Source organism: Gavialis gangeticus, unplaced genomic scaffold, assembly GCF_001723915.1.
Source record: "Gavialis gangeticus isolate Ggan-Ray unplaced genomic scaffold, GavGan_comp1, whole genome shotgun sequence".
Classification (NCBI taxonomy): domain Eukaryota; kingdom Metazoa; phylum Chordata; order Crocodylia; family Gavialidae; genus Gavialis; species Gavialis gangeticus.
Window position 1 is genome coordinate 3,336,087 of NW_017729009.1, and position 15,462 is coordinate 3,351,548.

Consider the following 15,462-nt stretch of genomic DNA (forward strand, 5'->3'; position numbering starts at 1 on the left):
CAATTCAGGATTTTGGCCCTCATTTTTAGTGCCCTTAATGGGCTGGGGCCTGGGAGTGTGTGGGGGAGGGTAGCTGGGGGGTTGTGGCTTGTAGAGGGGAAGGGTTTGCACAGAGCCCCCACCAGCACTCTTGCAAGCCCAGGCTCTGTGCTCCTGTTGCTCCTGGCCCCAAGGCATTGGCACAGTCCCCATGCAGCTTGATGGAGCTTGGCTGCAGCGGAGGCGGGCTTGGCCACTGCCATTTTTTCCTTGTCACACACTACCACAGCAGCGACAAGATGTCATCTTTGACAGGCGCCAGGGGCAGATAAATATTCATCTTCTAAATTTTTGAGGGGCCCCGCAGGCCGGATAGAATGGCTTGTCAGGCCAGATCCAGCCTGCAGGCCGTATTTTGCCCACCTCTGTGCTAACAGGTGGCCAGTTTCTTAGGGAGGGAAAAAAAACTTCTTACCTAGGTTCAACAACTAAGTTTTTAAAAACTGCTTATCTTGGTTCATCTGCAGCTATTCAGCAAGACTTGTAGTTCAAGGTTGAAGTGCAAAGATTAAGGAGAACCCTGATTTTCATATTCTGTTACCTGGCTCAATTTCAAAAGCTGCCTTAAAGCTAGGAAATTATAAAAATATTCCTGATGGGTTATCCTGATTAATACCAACATGCTAATTCTTGTCCCTTGTAAATAAGTCATATCCTAAGCCAGATATAAGTGGCATAAAACAACTAAACAAACTCTTAAGCAACCTTCAGCTGACTTGCCTTTCTCACACCTCCTAAACTTTTCACACCTGCTCTCTCACCTGCTCATTTCCTTTTCACCTCTTCTCTTAGCCAAAATCTGGCCAAGCAGATGGCAGTCCACAGGGAAGGGCTGACCTAGTCACCTACACTGACAGCGAAGCAGCTGCTGACTATGCTCAACACAATTCTTGCTGGTTCAACTGCTGAGCAGGTAGTTTCTGAGTCTCCAAAAGCGAAATATTGCAGGATTTCAATTAAAAGTGCTTTTGCCTGTTATGTCACAGCTTAGGACAACCTGTTTTCCAAAAAAAAAAAATGCTAGAAAATTTTCACAGAATAGTTCTTTGGTTTCCCGACTGTTTTCAGCTGAGAATGACTGGCAAGGAAGCATCTGGGACACTCTTATTGCTGCTACTACTCATGCTGTCAATCTGTCACCTTTAGCCAGCACCATATTAAGGAAAGAGACATCTAATACTAAGTCAACCAAATGACCGGAGTGTTATTATGTTTTGTAATGATGTCATGCTCACAATTTTTTAAATCTAATGCTGCTTGAAGTAGGAAACCCTAAAGTCTGCAATTACTTAACAGGCACGTCTGCCCAACTGGAGAATCCAATGCAGAAGGGGATGTGGAAAAATCACTTTCTCCAAGCAGTTGAGTTCCTCCTTTCTGAGTTCAGAGAGGAGAGAAAGGAGCATGGAAACATCCTAACAATACTGTACCAAAACAGCAGCTTGTCAAATTGGATAACGCTCAAGGCAGTAGGAATTCCCATTCATATAGAAAGCTACAGTGGGGTTGCTGTATTCTCCAGCTGGGAAGATATTAAATGGCTAGATGTCTACAATATCTGGCAGAGAAAGTTGGGGGAGGAGCGTTAACAGTCTGCAGGACTCATCCTTAATGAACTCAAATACACTTGGAGGCTCCAGCTGCTGGCACAACCCTTCAGGGGAATGCATGAATGATGAAAATCAGACCCATGCTTAAGTCAAGTTGGTTACTTAAATGAGCAACAGTAGAGTATCCAAAACGATGGTAAGACAGATAGGCTTCCAGCAAGACTTTACAGTTTTATGAACTGTAAACACCCTACACTGGCCATTTGAAAACTGGTTCATGATATTCTGCCTCCTACAACAAAGCCTTATAAAAATGGGGTGATGGGTAGAAGCTTTTTAGACAATCTGCTTCTACACAGAAAAGACATGTGGATCAACCAATGCAAGCCCCAAATCAGAGCCAGCAGGCTCTATAGCTCATCCTGAAGTTGGACAAATCTCAACAACAGTCTGAAACTCCTGAGTAGTGAAGAGCTGCCAAACAAATTGAAGATATGCTGGCCTTAGTCTCTTGGATTATAGGAAGTTCTTCTGCTTCCTGTAGTAGTCTGGCAAAATTCCTAGGCAGACTAGCATTGAAAGTGTCAGCTGAACTAGACTGGGCCTCACTTTTAACATTGTTTCACTTGCAACACATGCAGACTACGTGCATCTTTGTTACAGAAAATGACGACAGACTCCCCTTCTATTGGCAAAACAATTTTTCCAATCTACAATTTCCCATTTCTATTTACTTTTCAATTAGAAGATTTTTTTTTCCCCCCAGATAATTTCCTTGTTTGGTTTCGGGGTGTTTTTTGTTTTGTTGTTGTTGGGGTTTTTTTTAAGACATCCAGCAGAAAGATTTGATTTACATCAACTTTTACATTTCTACTACTTTTATATTGGTTTTTTACCCCTAAAGAAAGGTGCATTCTCATTGGATGATATAACCATTAAAAAAAACAGGTATATTTGCAACTAAATAGAACCTTTATTATATCTCCTATGTCTGTTTAGTAACCTATGGTGGCATACTATTCTTATATGAACGTAAGCAATTAGAGCAGAATAATTTTTAAATTTTTAGCATGGCTGAAAATGGATAAAGACAGAATTCTCATATTAGAGATGAGTAACTTCTAGTCCATGTTGTGCATCAAAATAGCTGCATTTAAAATGGAAAAAGCATGCAACCTGTAACTTAAGTCCCTGATATGGGCCCTAGGTTCAGCATAAATATCAAGGGGTACCTATACACATGCTTGACATCTGCTCTGCAGCATGCTAATTGGCACATGTTGGAGCAGATTTGATTAATCAAGTCTGCTGGAGCATGTTAATTATAATCAGAAGAGGGAAGAATTTTGAATCTGTCTCCCATCCCTCCTGCCCCTCCCTCCACCAGGGCTTACTTGCTTGGCAGTGGCAAACACTGATAAAAGCAGCTGCACCCCAAGTAGCTTGTGGGATTGGGGTTGAAAGGGCTGGCAGGTGGGTGGTGGGGAGCCAAGGGGCTGCCGGAGTGCAAAAAATAGACCAGTGTGTGGGGAGGAGGGAGTGAAAAGAGCAGCCCCAGGGCTGGGGCCAATGGCTGGGTTTTCCCAGCCCTGGAGCTGTGCAGGGGAAGTCAGCACACGTTCCATGCACCAGTTTGACCTAAATCAAATACGTCTGATACTACATAGATCCAGGTTGTTTGTTTTTTTCAAATCAACTTTTAGACTGGTTTGTGTGCATGTAACTTCTGTACAGTTACAGGTTTCGACTGATCGCTGGTCACTGGGACCAGGTCTGTAAGTGTAAGGTCAGCTCCGGGATGAGCCAAGTTTAAACTGGGTGGCCATTTTTAACCTGATTTAACCTCTCAGAATGTCTGTACTTAGCCTAAGAGCTTAAGTTAATTTCATTCTTCAGCTGCATGTCCATTCAGAAACACAAACATTCAGAGAATGCTACATTAAGTACTGCAGTGCCAGTGTCACTAACAACTACGCATCAAACTTGATCATTTGCGTAAGCCTTTACTGTAAATATGTAAAACTAGCCTATTTCCCGGGGTGTTGGTTGTAGCAACCAACCAAGACTCATAACAACTGCAGATGCTCCTTCTGCCAGAAGAAGTGTGTTTGTACCCAAAAGCTTGCAAAGAAGAATTTTTTCCAACTATTTTAGTTGGTCTAATAAAAGATACCAGATTTACCCAAAGAACCTTGTCTGCCTGTAGCCTATTTCCATGCATGCTTGACTGTGTGCGAGGCAGGGAGATAGAGATTCTGGTACATACATGCACAGATTAGTTTTATAACTACACAGAGTTTTTTTGTTTGTTTGGTTGGTTGGTTTTAAAGGAGGGGTGCAGCTTTATAAATGCATTTCTTTCATGCCTTTATGGTACTGAAAAGGTAAACATTTTTAATACCATAGGAAAGAGTGCCTGGAACCTACCACTAGGCAGCAAAACAACTCCAAAAGGTACCCATGGCCACTCAGAAATCAGAAATAGAAAATGTCATTTTGAGGCTGCTGGCTGCTAAAAGGATATTAAACTTGAGGAAAGTCTTTAAGCCTCAATCTGGATTTAAAAAGGCAGTAGGCATTAAAAAAATGTTACAATAGGTAAAGACCAAAACAGTTTATATAGATATCTTCACCCTCTGCCAAAAGACAGGCAGACATGATTGGTTTGGAAAGAACCAGGTAAGGGACCTTTTATGTTTTACAGTAATATAAAATACACAGGGGAAAGTCAAAATGACCAAGATGGGTCTTGCCAAGAAACCTTCACCATGTTCCAAATGTTATGCCACACTGGCAGTTCAACTAACTTTTTTTCATCTGAGCTATTCAAGTTATCACATTATTGCAACTGACAGGTCTGCTTTGTTGGGAGCAGACGTGATGAACACTACAGGGAAAATTTCCTCTCTGCTGGTTCGAAAAGTCGGAGCACATGTACCTTTACTGGATGTGCAAATATGAAGTCAGACAAAAATAGGAAGGTGTATAACACCTTGTGGTTAGTTCTGGGAACAACTTTGCCATTGTATGTGGATGGTTACCACTACCTGCTTGACAAATAATGAACTTAATTAGCCCTGATGCCAAACCATCATCTTTTAAAATATCAAGATTATTTTCCTTAAAAAATACAAAACAAAACATGAATTAAAAAGAGAAAGGAAGAGCAAAGGTACCCCTTCTTGATTTTGCTGTCCAAAGTTAGTTTTTAAAAACTAATCTAAAATTAATAAAAAGTGACTTGCAAAACAGAGGTATTTTCATAACTCTAAGCTTTTGTAAGGACACTCTTTTCAGTTATTTGTGTCACTCTTCTTAGGCTACAGACGGAGGAGCAAGTTATACCAGGGTAAAGGAAGGGGACCACTTACCCTGAATCAGTTACCTCCAGGTAGCTGTTTTCTGCATCTTTTCTAGAGTGTGGTAAGCGGAACCTAACCTGCAGTAATTTACCCCTGACTGAAACAGGGCTAAGTTACCACAGTTGAGTTTACCACACGAGTTACCACAGATCAGCTAACACATACTGTATGGGTACCTTGACCATTTAGGATTCAAAATCCACTTTCTGTTGAAGGTTTGTGCATCTGTATTAGTCTGCATCTGAAAAAAGCATTTCCTGCACTGTAAGAAGCTAGTGCATCCCCCACTATTTAAAAAAAAACAACCCCCCCCCAGCCTTTTAATATTGGAAAGGATGGAGCTGTTTAACAAGTGGCAATAGTGGTTAGCAGCCAAGTAACTGAATTCACTGGTCCCACCTGCATGTCATGCCTGCTTACAAGGAGAGCACCCAATCACACTTGCTTGTTCCCACAAGTTGAGACAAAGAGAAACATTCTGGGTTTCAGCTCGAACCACCTTAGTCAGGGCTTTGAGTCACAAGGGTCCAACTTAGACACTGAAAATCCATGTGCTTTTAATATCTTGCTTTTAGCTATCTTGCAGGTTGATAAGTATGACTCATTCAGTCTCTCTCAAGAACTACTGAACAACTTGCACAGAAATGCCTCATGATAAAGAGACTAAGCGGGAGCCCACCAGCTTGCCAATGCTTTGCCTAAGGATCATTCTACAAGACAAAGCACTGAAAATGAACTTGAAATCAACTGTGTCACAATTTCCTGGCTTCAAAATCTAACTCCCACTTATGTAGTACAACAGCATCCAGAGGCTTCAGCTGAGATCTGGACTCCACCCTGCTAGGTTGCTGTACATATAGTTTGTAAGTCTGACCCTGTCCTAAAGAACAAACAGGCTAAAAAAATAAGACAAAGGGTGGAGAGAGAAGTGGACCAGCACTGCAAAAATCCAAGGTCATGTAAGAGGTTAGTGACGCAGCCACGATTTCAGACTCCAAGTCTCTTGACACTGAATCCAATGGCTCATCTACCATACTGTGCCATTTGTTTCTTCCTGCCATGCTGACCTCTTCTTCAGCAATTCCTCACAGTCAAGGATGACTGTCTCCCATGATCGTCTTATCTGTGTGTCTGAAGATGGCAGAGGCCTATCCAGGATTGACACACACTACTGCAGCTTGGACACGTGTTTCCATGTGGGGTGGATGGCCCTGTCAGCTTAAAACAGAGTCATGAGGTGTTCATTCATTCCAACAGGGAACACACTGAGTTGGTTTATGAGTTCATTCTTAATAGCAAAACCAACTCTCCGTGAAGTCAGTATTCTCCTTCCTGTTTACCCTTCCAGAAGAAGGCATAGCCACCTCCATGTTCTTTGAGCTGCCCATCTCCTGCTTGCCAGGTCTCTCTCAGTGCAGCTACATCAATGTTGTGTCACTTGAGCTTGCAGGCCACAATTGCATTGCAGCACTCTGGGCATTCACTATTAGGGTTGTCTATGAGGATCCTGATTTTCCAGGTCCTGAAAATAATGGTATGTTTTTGCTGGTATTTTCATGTGCAGTAAAGGTGATCCCACTTGATACAGTTATCCAATCAGGAAGAAATAGAGAATACTGTATTAGATTGGCTATGTTTAAGGCACCTTTTCTAGACTCATCCCCACATGGGATGAGCAGAGAGGATCCTGAAGAGGGCTGCTCAGTCCGTTACAGCTGCCAAATTTCACTTCTGTCTAGTCAAAGTGCTAGATGACCTTCTTGTAACTGCTGCCTTCATGCCAGTTCATGACTAGGAGCTTCCAGACCTCACAATCCTGCTCCCGTCATCATTAGCTGGTTGCCAAGGACTTAAGGAATGTGCTGGAAAACCTGTTTTCGTGGAAAACAGCTGTGCATGACTTATTTCATCATGGAGAAGCTGCTGCACATCAGCTTCCACACAGCTCTTGACAAAACAGGACCTTGATCCATTGGTCAGGAAGACCAAGACACCTGGGGATCTTGTTCCACTGCAGCCTTCAACCCCCTTTGCAGCCATTGAGATTCTAACATCATCTCCCATCTGCTCCACCCTTGAGGACTTGTACACCCATGCCTATTCTCGCCATGTCACAGCACCATCAAAGGATATATGTGGCTTTTCAGGAGAGAAGGTATTGCCATCTGCTTGTTGGCTCAGTACAGGGTAGGGCCACAGGGCCCGCTGGCCCTGTGCCTGACCAGACTGGGCCATGACGGCACGAGTGCAGTTGATCTAGTCATGCCACAAGAGTTGCCCGATTATTTCCTGCCACAACTTGATATTGGATGGTACTTTACTCAGGAGGTGTTCAGTTTCACTGCAGCTTGCCTTTATACCAGGACTGGTCCTTCTTCTGGGGCTCCTACTTCTCCTATACCCTGACCATGCACCACCCTGACATTATAGCAGAGGAAATTTAGATTGAAGATGAGGACTCTTTATCCTCAGAAAGTTTCAAGAGCAGGTTGGACAGACATATGAACAAGGGACTGGACTAGATTATCTTGTGAGGTCCCTTCCATCCTTATTTTCCTATGATGATTTAATTTGCCTGTGGAGTAGATTTCTATTCATATGGAAAGCTTATTAAAAATGATCTTGAAAAGATTAAATTAATCTCATTAACACTGGCATAATTCATTATTAAACTCTACCTATAGTTTTGCATGCATCAGGGAATTTCACCCCATGCTTTGTCTTTGTGTAGACGATGAATACATAAAACATTGTATATACTTGAGAAGACTTTAATATTTAGTGAATTTAAAAATGCGTTTTGTAATTAAAGCTGAAGTAAGGACAGTGCCTAAAGGCTTTTTTTCCCTGTGCCTCACTATCATTCATTATTTAAAAGATTAAAGAGAGACATTGACTCTAAATCAATAGAAAATATCCCATTCATTCCCTAAGTCTAACACTCAGAATTCTACAACTTTCTTGTTCAGAAAATATTTCTTGTTCCCTTTTAGAGCTTAAATGAAATAACTTGTGTAGATCTGTTTGTTTTGGGTGGAATAAGGGAAAAACCTTGTCTTGTATTTGAGTAAATATGGTACTATTATTATTATTTAGAAAAAACAAAACCCCTATAAGCTTTGGGCACATTTTAGACTAAAATCATTAAGTACATTGTCTATCATTAAAGTGCTGCCAAAAGCAGCATGTGCTCAGTAATGGAAACCAACTATGAAGCTGATCAAATGTATCCAACGCTTAGCACATGGCCGACCCTGAGCAAATATACTGATAGAAACATACCACAAGGGTAGGTTAGTTCAGCCCATCTGAATAATATATATGGTTGTGCCCGCTGCACTCAGTCCCCCTCTGTGCCAACTCTTTCAAATCATCGTGAGCTACTACATTGCTTAAATTTCACTTCCACAGCTGAGCTGTGCCTTTCCCATGTCCATTGATTCCTGTTTCTTCACCTGCCTTAAGTGTCTGGCAAACATCACCTAATAAGGACCTGGCCAGGTCACCCAGAATCCCTCTGTTGCCCCCTCTGTCACATACTATTAGTGTGGCCCCACCCTGAATAAGTTGCAACCTGACCAGATTGCAATTTAAACCTACACCTCATCTGCATATAATTTTTTTGAAGATCCCAGGACTCATGATAAGAACACCTGTTTCCAGTTGTAAGTGAGGGCTAATTAGCACATGGATCCTTTGTGGGGGTATCTGAAGTACATATCTATATTGAGCAGTGTTGAGCTGTGGGGTCATCATGGCTTGAAATGCCGACATCTGAATCGCATCTGAATGGCTTTTAAATACTTCCTTTTAGGTCAAATATCACTGCTGCTCTTCTCGGTTTAATTACACTCATGAAACTTCTAGGTCCTTGTTGCACAGTAAGTTTAGGCAGTTTCTGGAGCTCATAACCTCTGGACTGACTGCATATTAAAACTCTTAAGTGGCTTAAAGCACTTGTTATTTGTCTTAAAGTTACACCACTCCAGGGGAAGGATTATCTCTAATCTGCCTAATTTTGCTCCTGTTCCATTAAGGTATGACCACACTCTTCAGCTATTCCACCTAAATTGAAGCCCTCCGGCATCCCAGGATGCAGCAGCCCCCTCCTGAGTCAGGGCAAGTGGGAATGCTGGGGCACAGTAGGGTCAGGCATGGCACCTTGCCCCCCTCCAGGGCAATCAGGCAGAGTGAGTGCTGTAGCCCTACAGTGCCCAGTAGCTACAGTGCCTCCTGTTGCTGTCTGGACTAGCTTGCTCCTGTGGTGTGGGGGTAGAGGCTAGGGGGGAGCTCCTGGAAAGAAAAAAAATAAAAAGTTTGGGGGCCTCAGCACTCAGGTGGTACCTGGTCAGGTGGCAGCCCAGCCAGCAGTGGCATGGGGGGGGTAAGCTCTGGAGAAAAACACGGCTGGGCCCCTTTTTACATAGGCTTTTAGTCCTGTTCCTGCTACCAAGCGTCTAGTGGCTAGTCATAGCTGTGCAGGTGAAGGACAGTCAGAGATGGCTTTCACCTTGAAGGTGTGACTGTGTTCTACTAAGCCAATTATCATTTGTATAGATTACAGCATAAGGTGCAACAAGGCCCTTATCCACCTAGAATATTTTGCATTTAGAATAGGAAAACTGAACCAGCACTGGTCAGACTAATGGACGGCCACAAGCAAGAAATAGAATAAAGCACACAAAGATAAAACAAACACAACTCCATAGCTCTCACTGACACAGGGGTTGAAGCAGAGATTAAAGACTACTTCCACACTGAATTTTACACATTACACTTTTTTCAGAGCCCAGCTGTGCATTTTTAAGCCCTGTTCCTAGGAACAGCTGTTGAAAACTAAGTTTTACTGTTCAAAGGAATGATCACAGAGCCTGGAAATTTTTTTTTTAATACATCTTGCAAACATAGTGAGCTAAGTACAGAAAGGAATGTATTTAAAAACCGGAGTAGGGGAGAATTAGCTCAAACAAAACTAAAACAAAAACAACCCCTCAAGCTCCATAAGCTAATAAGCCTTGTTGCACACTTCTGATCCAACAGCATAACAAAGCAGGCTGATGATACCCATGCTAGCATAATCCCTGTAAAGCAGAAAGGAAATGAAAAATAACAACTCCTTTTCCAGAGAAAGAAGCAACTGAGTTTTAAGAGCAGAGACATTGGTTGTTTATTTCCTTAAGGCAGCTTAAATACCAGAAACCACCCATATGCCAAAGCAGGCTTGTTAGCATACAGAAAGAATCACAGAGGTTGTTCTAATGCTTCAGCTCTCTTTCCATTTAAATCCTTGAATAAATTAACTGCACTAATTCCACTCAGTTCATAACAATTTTCCACACATCATCCAAATAGGTTTTTATTATTAAGTGGGGAAAAAAAACTAGAGGTGTAAATCTGGCATTTCCCCTCGGAGGTTCTACTGCAAACACTTCATCGCCGCAGGCCAAAAGCTGGTGGAGTTAAGCTACAAACAGAAATTTACCCCAAATCTACTGCCAACTCCATTGCTCACAACTGTTGGACAATTCAAAGTGCTGTGCACAGGAGTACCAATGTTCTCTGCCTTTGGCAGGATTTCTAGGGCAACGTGTTTGGGGATTTGACAGATAGACAATACATCAAAATCGTTCGATTCTTGTCTAGCAAAGCTCACAGGGAACTGTTCAAAGGATTTAGATACATTCCAATAAATTCACTAACACTTACCTGCTAGAGGGGCCATTCTGTTATCTTCAGTGTAGTAAAACTAATCTCTCTTTCCCTTCCCTAGGTAGAAAAGTTGTCAGGAAAGCTAGTGTTTCATTAAATACTATCCAGTTATAGTGTTCCTAATGAGGACACAGATTCCTATTGTAGGGTAGAAACTTACACAGAAGTTGAAAGTCCCCAACTTCTATTTGAGATCATCATTTGTCATGCAAATGAGACTGGGATGAAGAAATTAGGGTGCTGGTATACATTTGCTTGTAAAAAAATTGTGGTTAAAAAAATTAAAGAATCTGTTTTTTGTGAATAAGGTAGATTCTTCTTTGCTTTGGCTTCAGTCTGTTGCCAAAAGCTCTGAAACACCAGGACAGAAAAACCAAGCACAATTACTGGGGCATGTCTCTTATCTGTATGTTAGCAGAAGCCAAGAGGTACATGCATTACTTTTTTAAAGCATTTTTGGCAGCACTAATGAACTCCTACAGACCCTTTGCAAGACGGCAGGAGACTTACCATATTATAAAGTCTAGGGGGTATTTTGGATAAGATGGAGCAGGGCATGGAAATGAGAGGGACTGAACTTTACATAGTTGTGGCAAAAACTAATCCAGAGACCTTCTAGTCATTTCCTCAAAACACCTACCAGACCTCATTTTCAACTTTATGCCTTTGTTGGAACCCAGCAAGGGGATGGAGCATCTGCACTTAGACATCTGGATCCCAATCCTACATTTGCCATTTCAATACTGGCACAATTTCAGGCTAAAACCAGCTTCTTTCTCAAAGGCCCATTGAAAGCATAGCCAGTGAGGCTGAGTAGTAATGCTGTGTTGTGCTGTCATGGAGCTCAATGCAGTATTATTTCCCTCAGTGCCGGCCAGAGGATATACCACCATCTGATGAGACAGGAAGTGGGTTGCACAGGCTTTTTGAGCCATTGGACTACATTAGGTTTTGAGGGAACTTCTCAACCGTACTGTAACCTTCAAGTAGGATCACTGCAGCCACCTCTTCTCTCCTCCCAACCCCAACATTCATTGTCCTTCTTCCCAGAGCTTCAGAACAATTACTTGGGCCAGTCATTGGTCCCATGGGTTTAACATCTGACCCTTCATACCCATTTAACAACTCTCTCATGCAACTCAGTAACACGCACAAAAAATGCCACATTCCTGTTCCACACATTTTTTACATACAAGCTGTAAAATACCAAATACTGCTGCTTACCCACAACACTTTACAGTTGCTTAATGTATCATTTTTCAGTTCTTCCTCTGTACTTGTATGCATCTTTAGCGTCATTAGTCACTTCAGCTGCAGCTAAGTTTCAGATCTGTAACAGAAAAATATATAAGACCCCGACTATTACGGTTTCCAAGGGAAAGGTGATTCCAATACTAAAAACAAAAAACCACCCTGAAATTTGTGTTTATATACCAAGTAACTTCATTCAGCCCACCTTTGATGATGTACAAGCAACTTACAGTAAACCTGCACAGAAACTTCCACAAATTGCCCCTTTGTGTAATAAAGAGATTTAAGTATTATTTCATGAAATAAATGAACTGCTGAGCCCTCAGCTAGACACCCTGGTTTGCACAATTGTGAACAGCAGGATCAGTAAATAGAGGGAAAAGAAAATACTTCAGTTACAGAGATCTGCTCATGGTGTCAGCAACCATTTATTTGGTTTGCTAAAGTGGCTGAGAATCATAAACCTCAGCTAGCCGGGGGTTGGATATGCAGTTATTACATACTTGACCACCACGGCTGCACTGGGGAGCTATATATAAACCCACAGTTTTATGTTTAGCTATGTGCTTCCTTGCCCTCCTCCGTTTTCTTCAGCAGCTCCATTTGCTCATTCCTTCAGCAGCTCCGGTCTCCATTTGCTCAAATCCTATCCCCACTCCCCCGCCCAAACAGCAAAATCAGGCCTAGATATTTCATAATTTCTAAATGCAATCTTATGAAAGTAAAAAACAGCCAAGTCAATGACTGGGACTAAATTCAGAAACAGATAACATTACACGTTAAAAAAAGTTGCCTAGGAAAAGTGAGCTGAAGTTATAACAAGAATGGGAAACGAGAGTTGCACTAAAATCTTCAAGTTAAGGAAAATTCACATCTATTAGATGTTTCTTGCTACAGATTAGCTAGTGGCACATTTCCCCTGCCTCGCCTTGTTGGAAGTTGTAACAGTAAACCCTAGCAAAATAATCATCTACTGCAAACCAAGTACTCCTATCTTCTTCAGCAGGCATGTTCCCAGCCAAAATCCTTTACCTCCTCTGTGTGGTTTACATTGCCTCTTTCAGCACAGAATCTTCTGCAGATAAACTTTCTAGCCACTTCTGTACTACACACCTAGTGATTTGTTTGAAGTCTAAGATTCATTTTTTCTAACAAGATGACTATATAGAAACGTGCGTCAGACTGGGAAGAGGCTCTTCCCGCACATTGTAGGTTAGAAGCTTTCACTAGAATTCCCCTTATCACCTGAAAACAAACATCACATAACATAAAAGTTGTGTATAGATCTGCCCTGGCAGAATATGCTGTATGGATTTTGCTCACAATTTTCACAAATCAAACATTGGATGAACTCAGGACACTTCCCCTTGGACGGAATGCTTTCATGCATAGCACTTTTCATGTTAAAAACAGGAAAAATATATTGTGGAGGAAAAAGCTTACCAACTGAACTGAGACACATACGCTTGGCACCTCTTCTTTTATCAACCTGATGTTCCTGATCCTTAAATAGAACTGGTTTCTCTAGTGCAGAAACTGTATGGGTAGTCCTGCATTCACATGGGTCTAGCTTGGACTTGGAAGTTACTTTCACAATTTCTAAGGCCCCCTCTACCCTCACACCCACTTGCATGGTTTCGATGACTGTCGTCAACTATCATAGCAAAGAGCAGCTTATGGTGTCATAGAAACCTTTATGAAGGCAGAAGTTTCCTGAGCTGTACTTCATAAACTTAATTTTTCAAAAGGTTTGCATGCACAAGCCTACATTACGTGATAACACACTCGCATGAAAGTGGGCATGACCATGTACTTCTGAATTCTGCCCTTTAGACTTAAGCCAAATGTTTCTCCTACATGCATTTTTTTTTTAAATGTTTATTTTTAACCAGATACATTTCAATACACACTGGAAAGAACCCAATAGTGAATGCCAGGGCCTTGATAAAACAGGTAACAAAGTTTTATACACCAGGGAAAATTTAATGTATCATTAAGAAACTGCTGATTAAGTGGTTTTTACTCCAGTAGCCTGTGTAAAGGTCCCGCAACATCAGAATTCTTGTACATTGCTTATCTGTTGTTCCTTCTGGGGTAGCAGCTATTAAAATAGATCAGTTTTGAAACTCATATTCACAGTTATTCACTCCCAGTTTATGCTGCATAAATCGTGGTACCAGTTTGGGTCTAATCCAACTCATTTATTTTTGGAGAATAACCAAATAGTCCAAGTCATGATGATTTTGAATACCATGATTTGGGCTGCCTATATAAACAAAAGGAGTGTGATTGCCAGAGGGTGCAGGACTTTAAAAAATTTGAAAATACAAGCAAGTCAAGTTAAAGGGCACTGAAAATTTTAATTTTAGCAACCGAAAAGTGCTAGTGAGTTCTAAAAATCTGGAGTGGAAGGTTACAGATTTGTCCGTGTGAACCTCAACTAAATTTCCTTGCATGAGAGAGAGAGGGGGTGGGGCACAAATAGGTTCTGCAACATTAAACCAGAGGTTGTGAATTAGTCACTTGAATCTTAATACACCATCAAAAATTAAGGTCATTAGTTTAGCTTCTAGGCAACAATTTCTTTTTAGGTTTTGGGGTTTCTTTGGGTTTTTTTTTTTTTTCTTCCAGTGTTCAGTCAGACTCTCATTTACTACTAATCAGTGTACACTGACAGGCCAAAAAAAGCCTATGTAGGAGAGAAAAGTACAGTTTGATCTGATACTCTGTAAATATGCTGAGGAGGTAAGATAACAGCCTCTCCAAGACCCACTCCGCAGGAGACCAAGCTGTTAAAGAAGGAAGTGACACTTACAAAAAGAAACAATTTAATTGTCAGAAGGCCTCCAAAAAGGGATTCGCACAGTGCACATAACTTTCTTCTTGCTGAGAAATATTTTCAGGACTGTGGAGCAGCTACCGTCAGCACACACTGGCAAATAGTCCACCTCCGAGAAGGAAACTAGAAAGTAGCTTTTTAGTTCAGGTTATAACTTACTAATTCGGAAGAAAGGAACCTGCTCTTTTTCCTGATATCCCCAACAATAAAGGGGGTGGTTTGTTTGAAAGGCTTTTTAATCCCTGGCAAGTACTCAATCACTCTAGTCCAAGGATGCTGTCATTTGTAGCAGCTCCTAGTTACAGGCTTAGCAATGATGATCTAGAACTTGCGTTGGCTTGCTTAGCTGTGCCAGTGCTGTAGCAATGAAATTTGGCACCTAGGGCAAAGCCCGCAGCGGCAGCCCACCCTTGCCCCATGCACAGATCTGGGGGGCACATGCCTTCCCATGCTTGCCTAGGAGTGCAAGCAGCAGTGGGTGCCACCCTTCCCCCATCCCTGCGCCCGCCCAAACGAGCCACTCATGGCTCCATCCTGCACCTCACGCCTGCTGGGCAGCACCTGTTGGCACCCCTTCACTGCAGTGCCCAGGGCGGTTGCCCTGCTCACCCCCTACCCCCTTGCGATAGCACTGAGTATGCCTCTGGACTTGACTGATACGTGCCCTTTCCACGCCAGAAAGCTGGACTTTCAGTGGTGACTGGACTAGCAC

At 42.1% G+C, this 15,462-nt stretch overlaps 1 protein-coding gene across 3 annotated transcripts in view; it reads right to left on the reverse strand.

Moving 5' to 3' along the window:
• Positions 1-12,065, reverse strand: part of ZHX3 (zinc fingers and homeoboxes 3) — a 46,201-nt gene extending 34,136 nt beyond the window's left edge. For 2 of the 3 annotated variants that reach the window (XM_019509792.1, XM_019509791.1), the window contains exon 1: positions 11,885-12,065. The gene's annotated coding sequence lies outside the window, so the exon portion shown is untranslated. The remainder of the gene's footprint in view (positions 1-11,884) is intronic. The other variant, XM_019509793.1, reaches the window with a different exon arrangement.
• Positions 12,066-15,462: the final 3,397 nt, after the last annotated feature.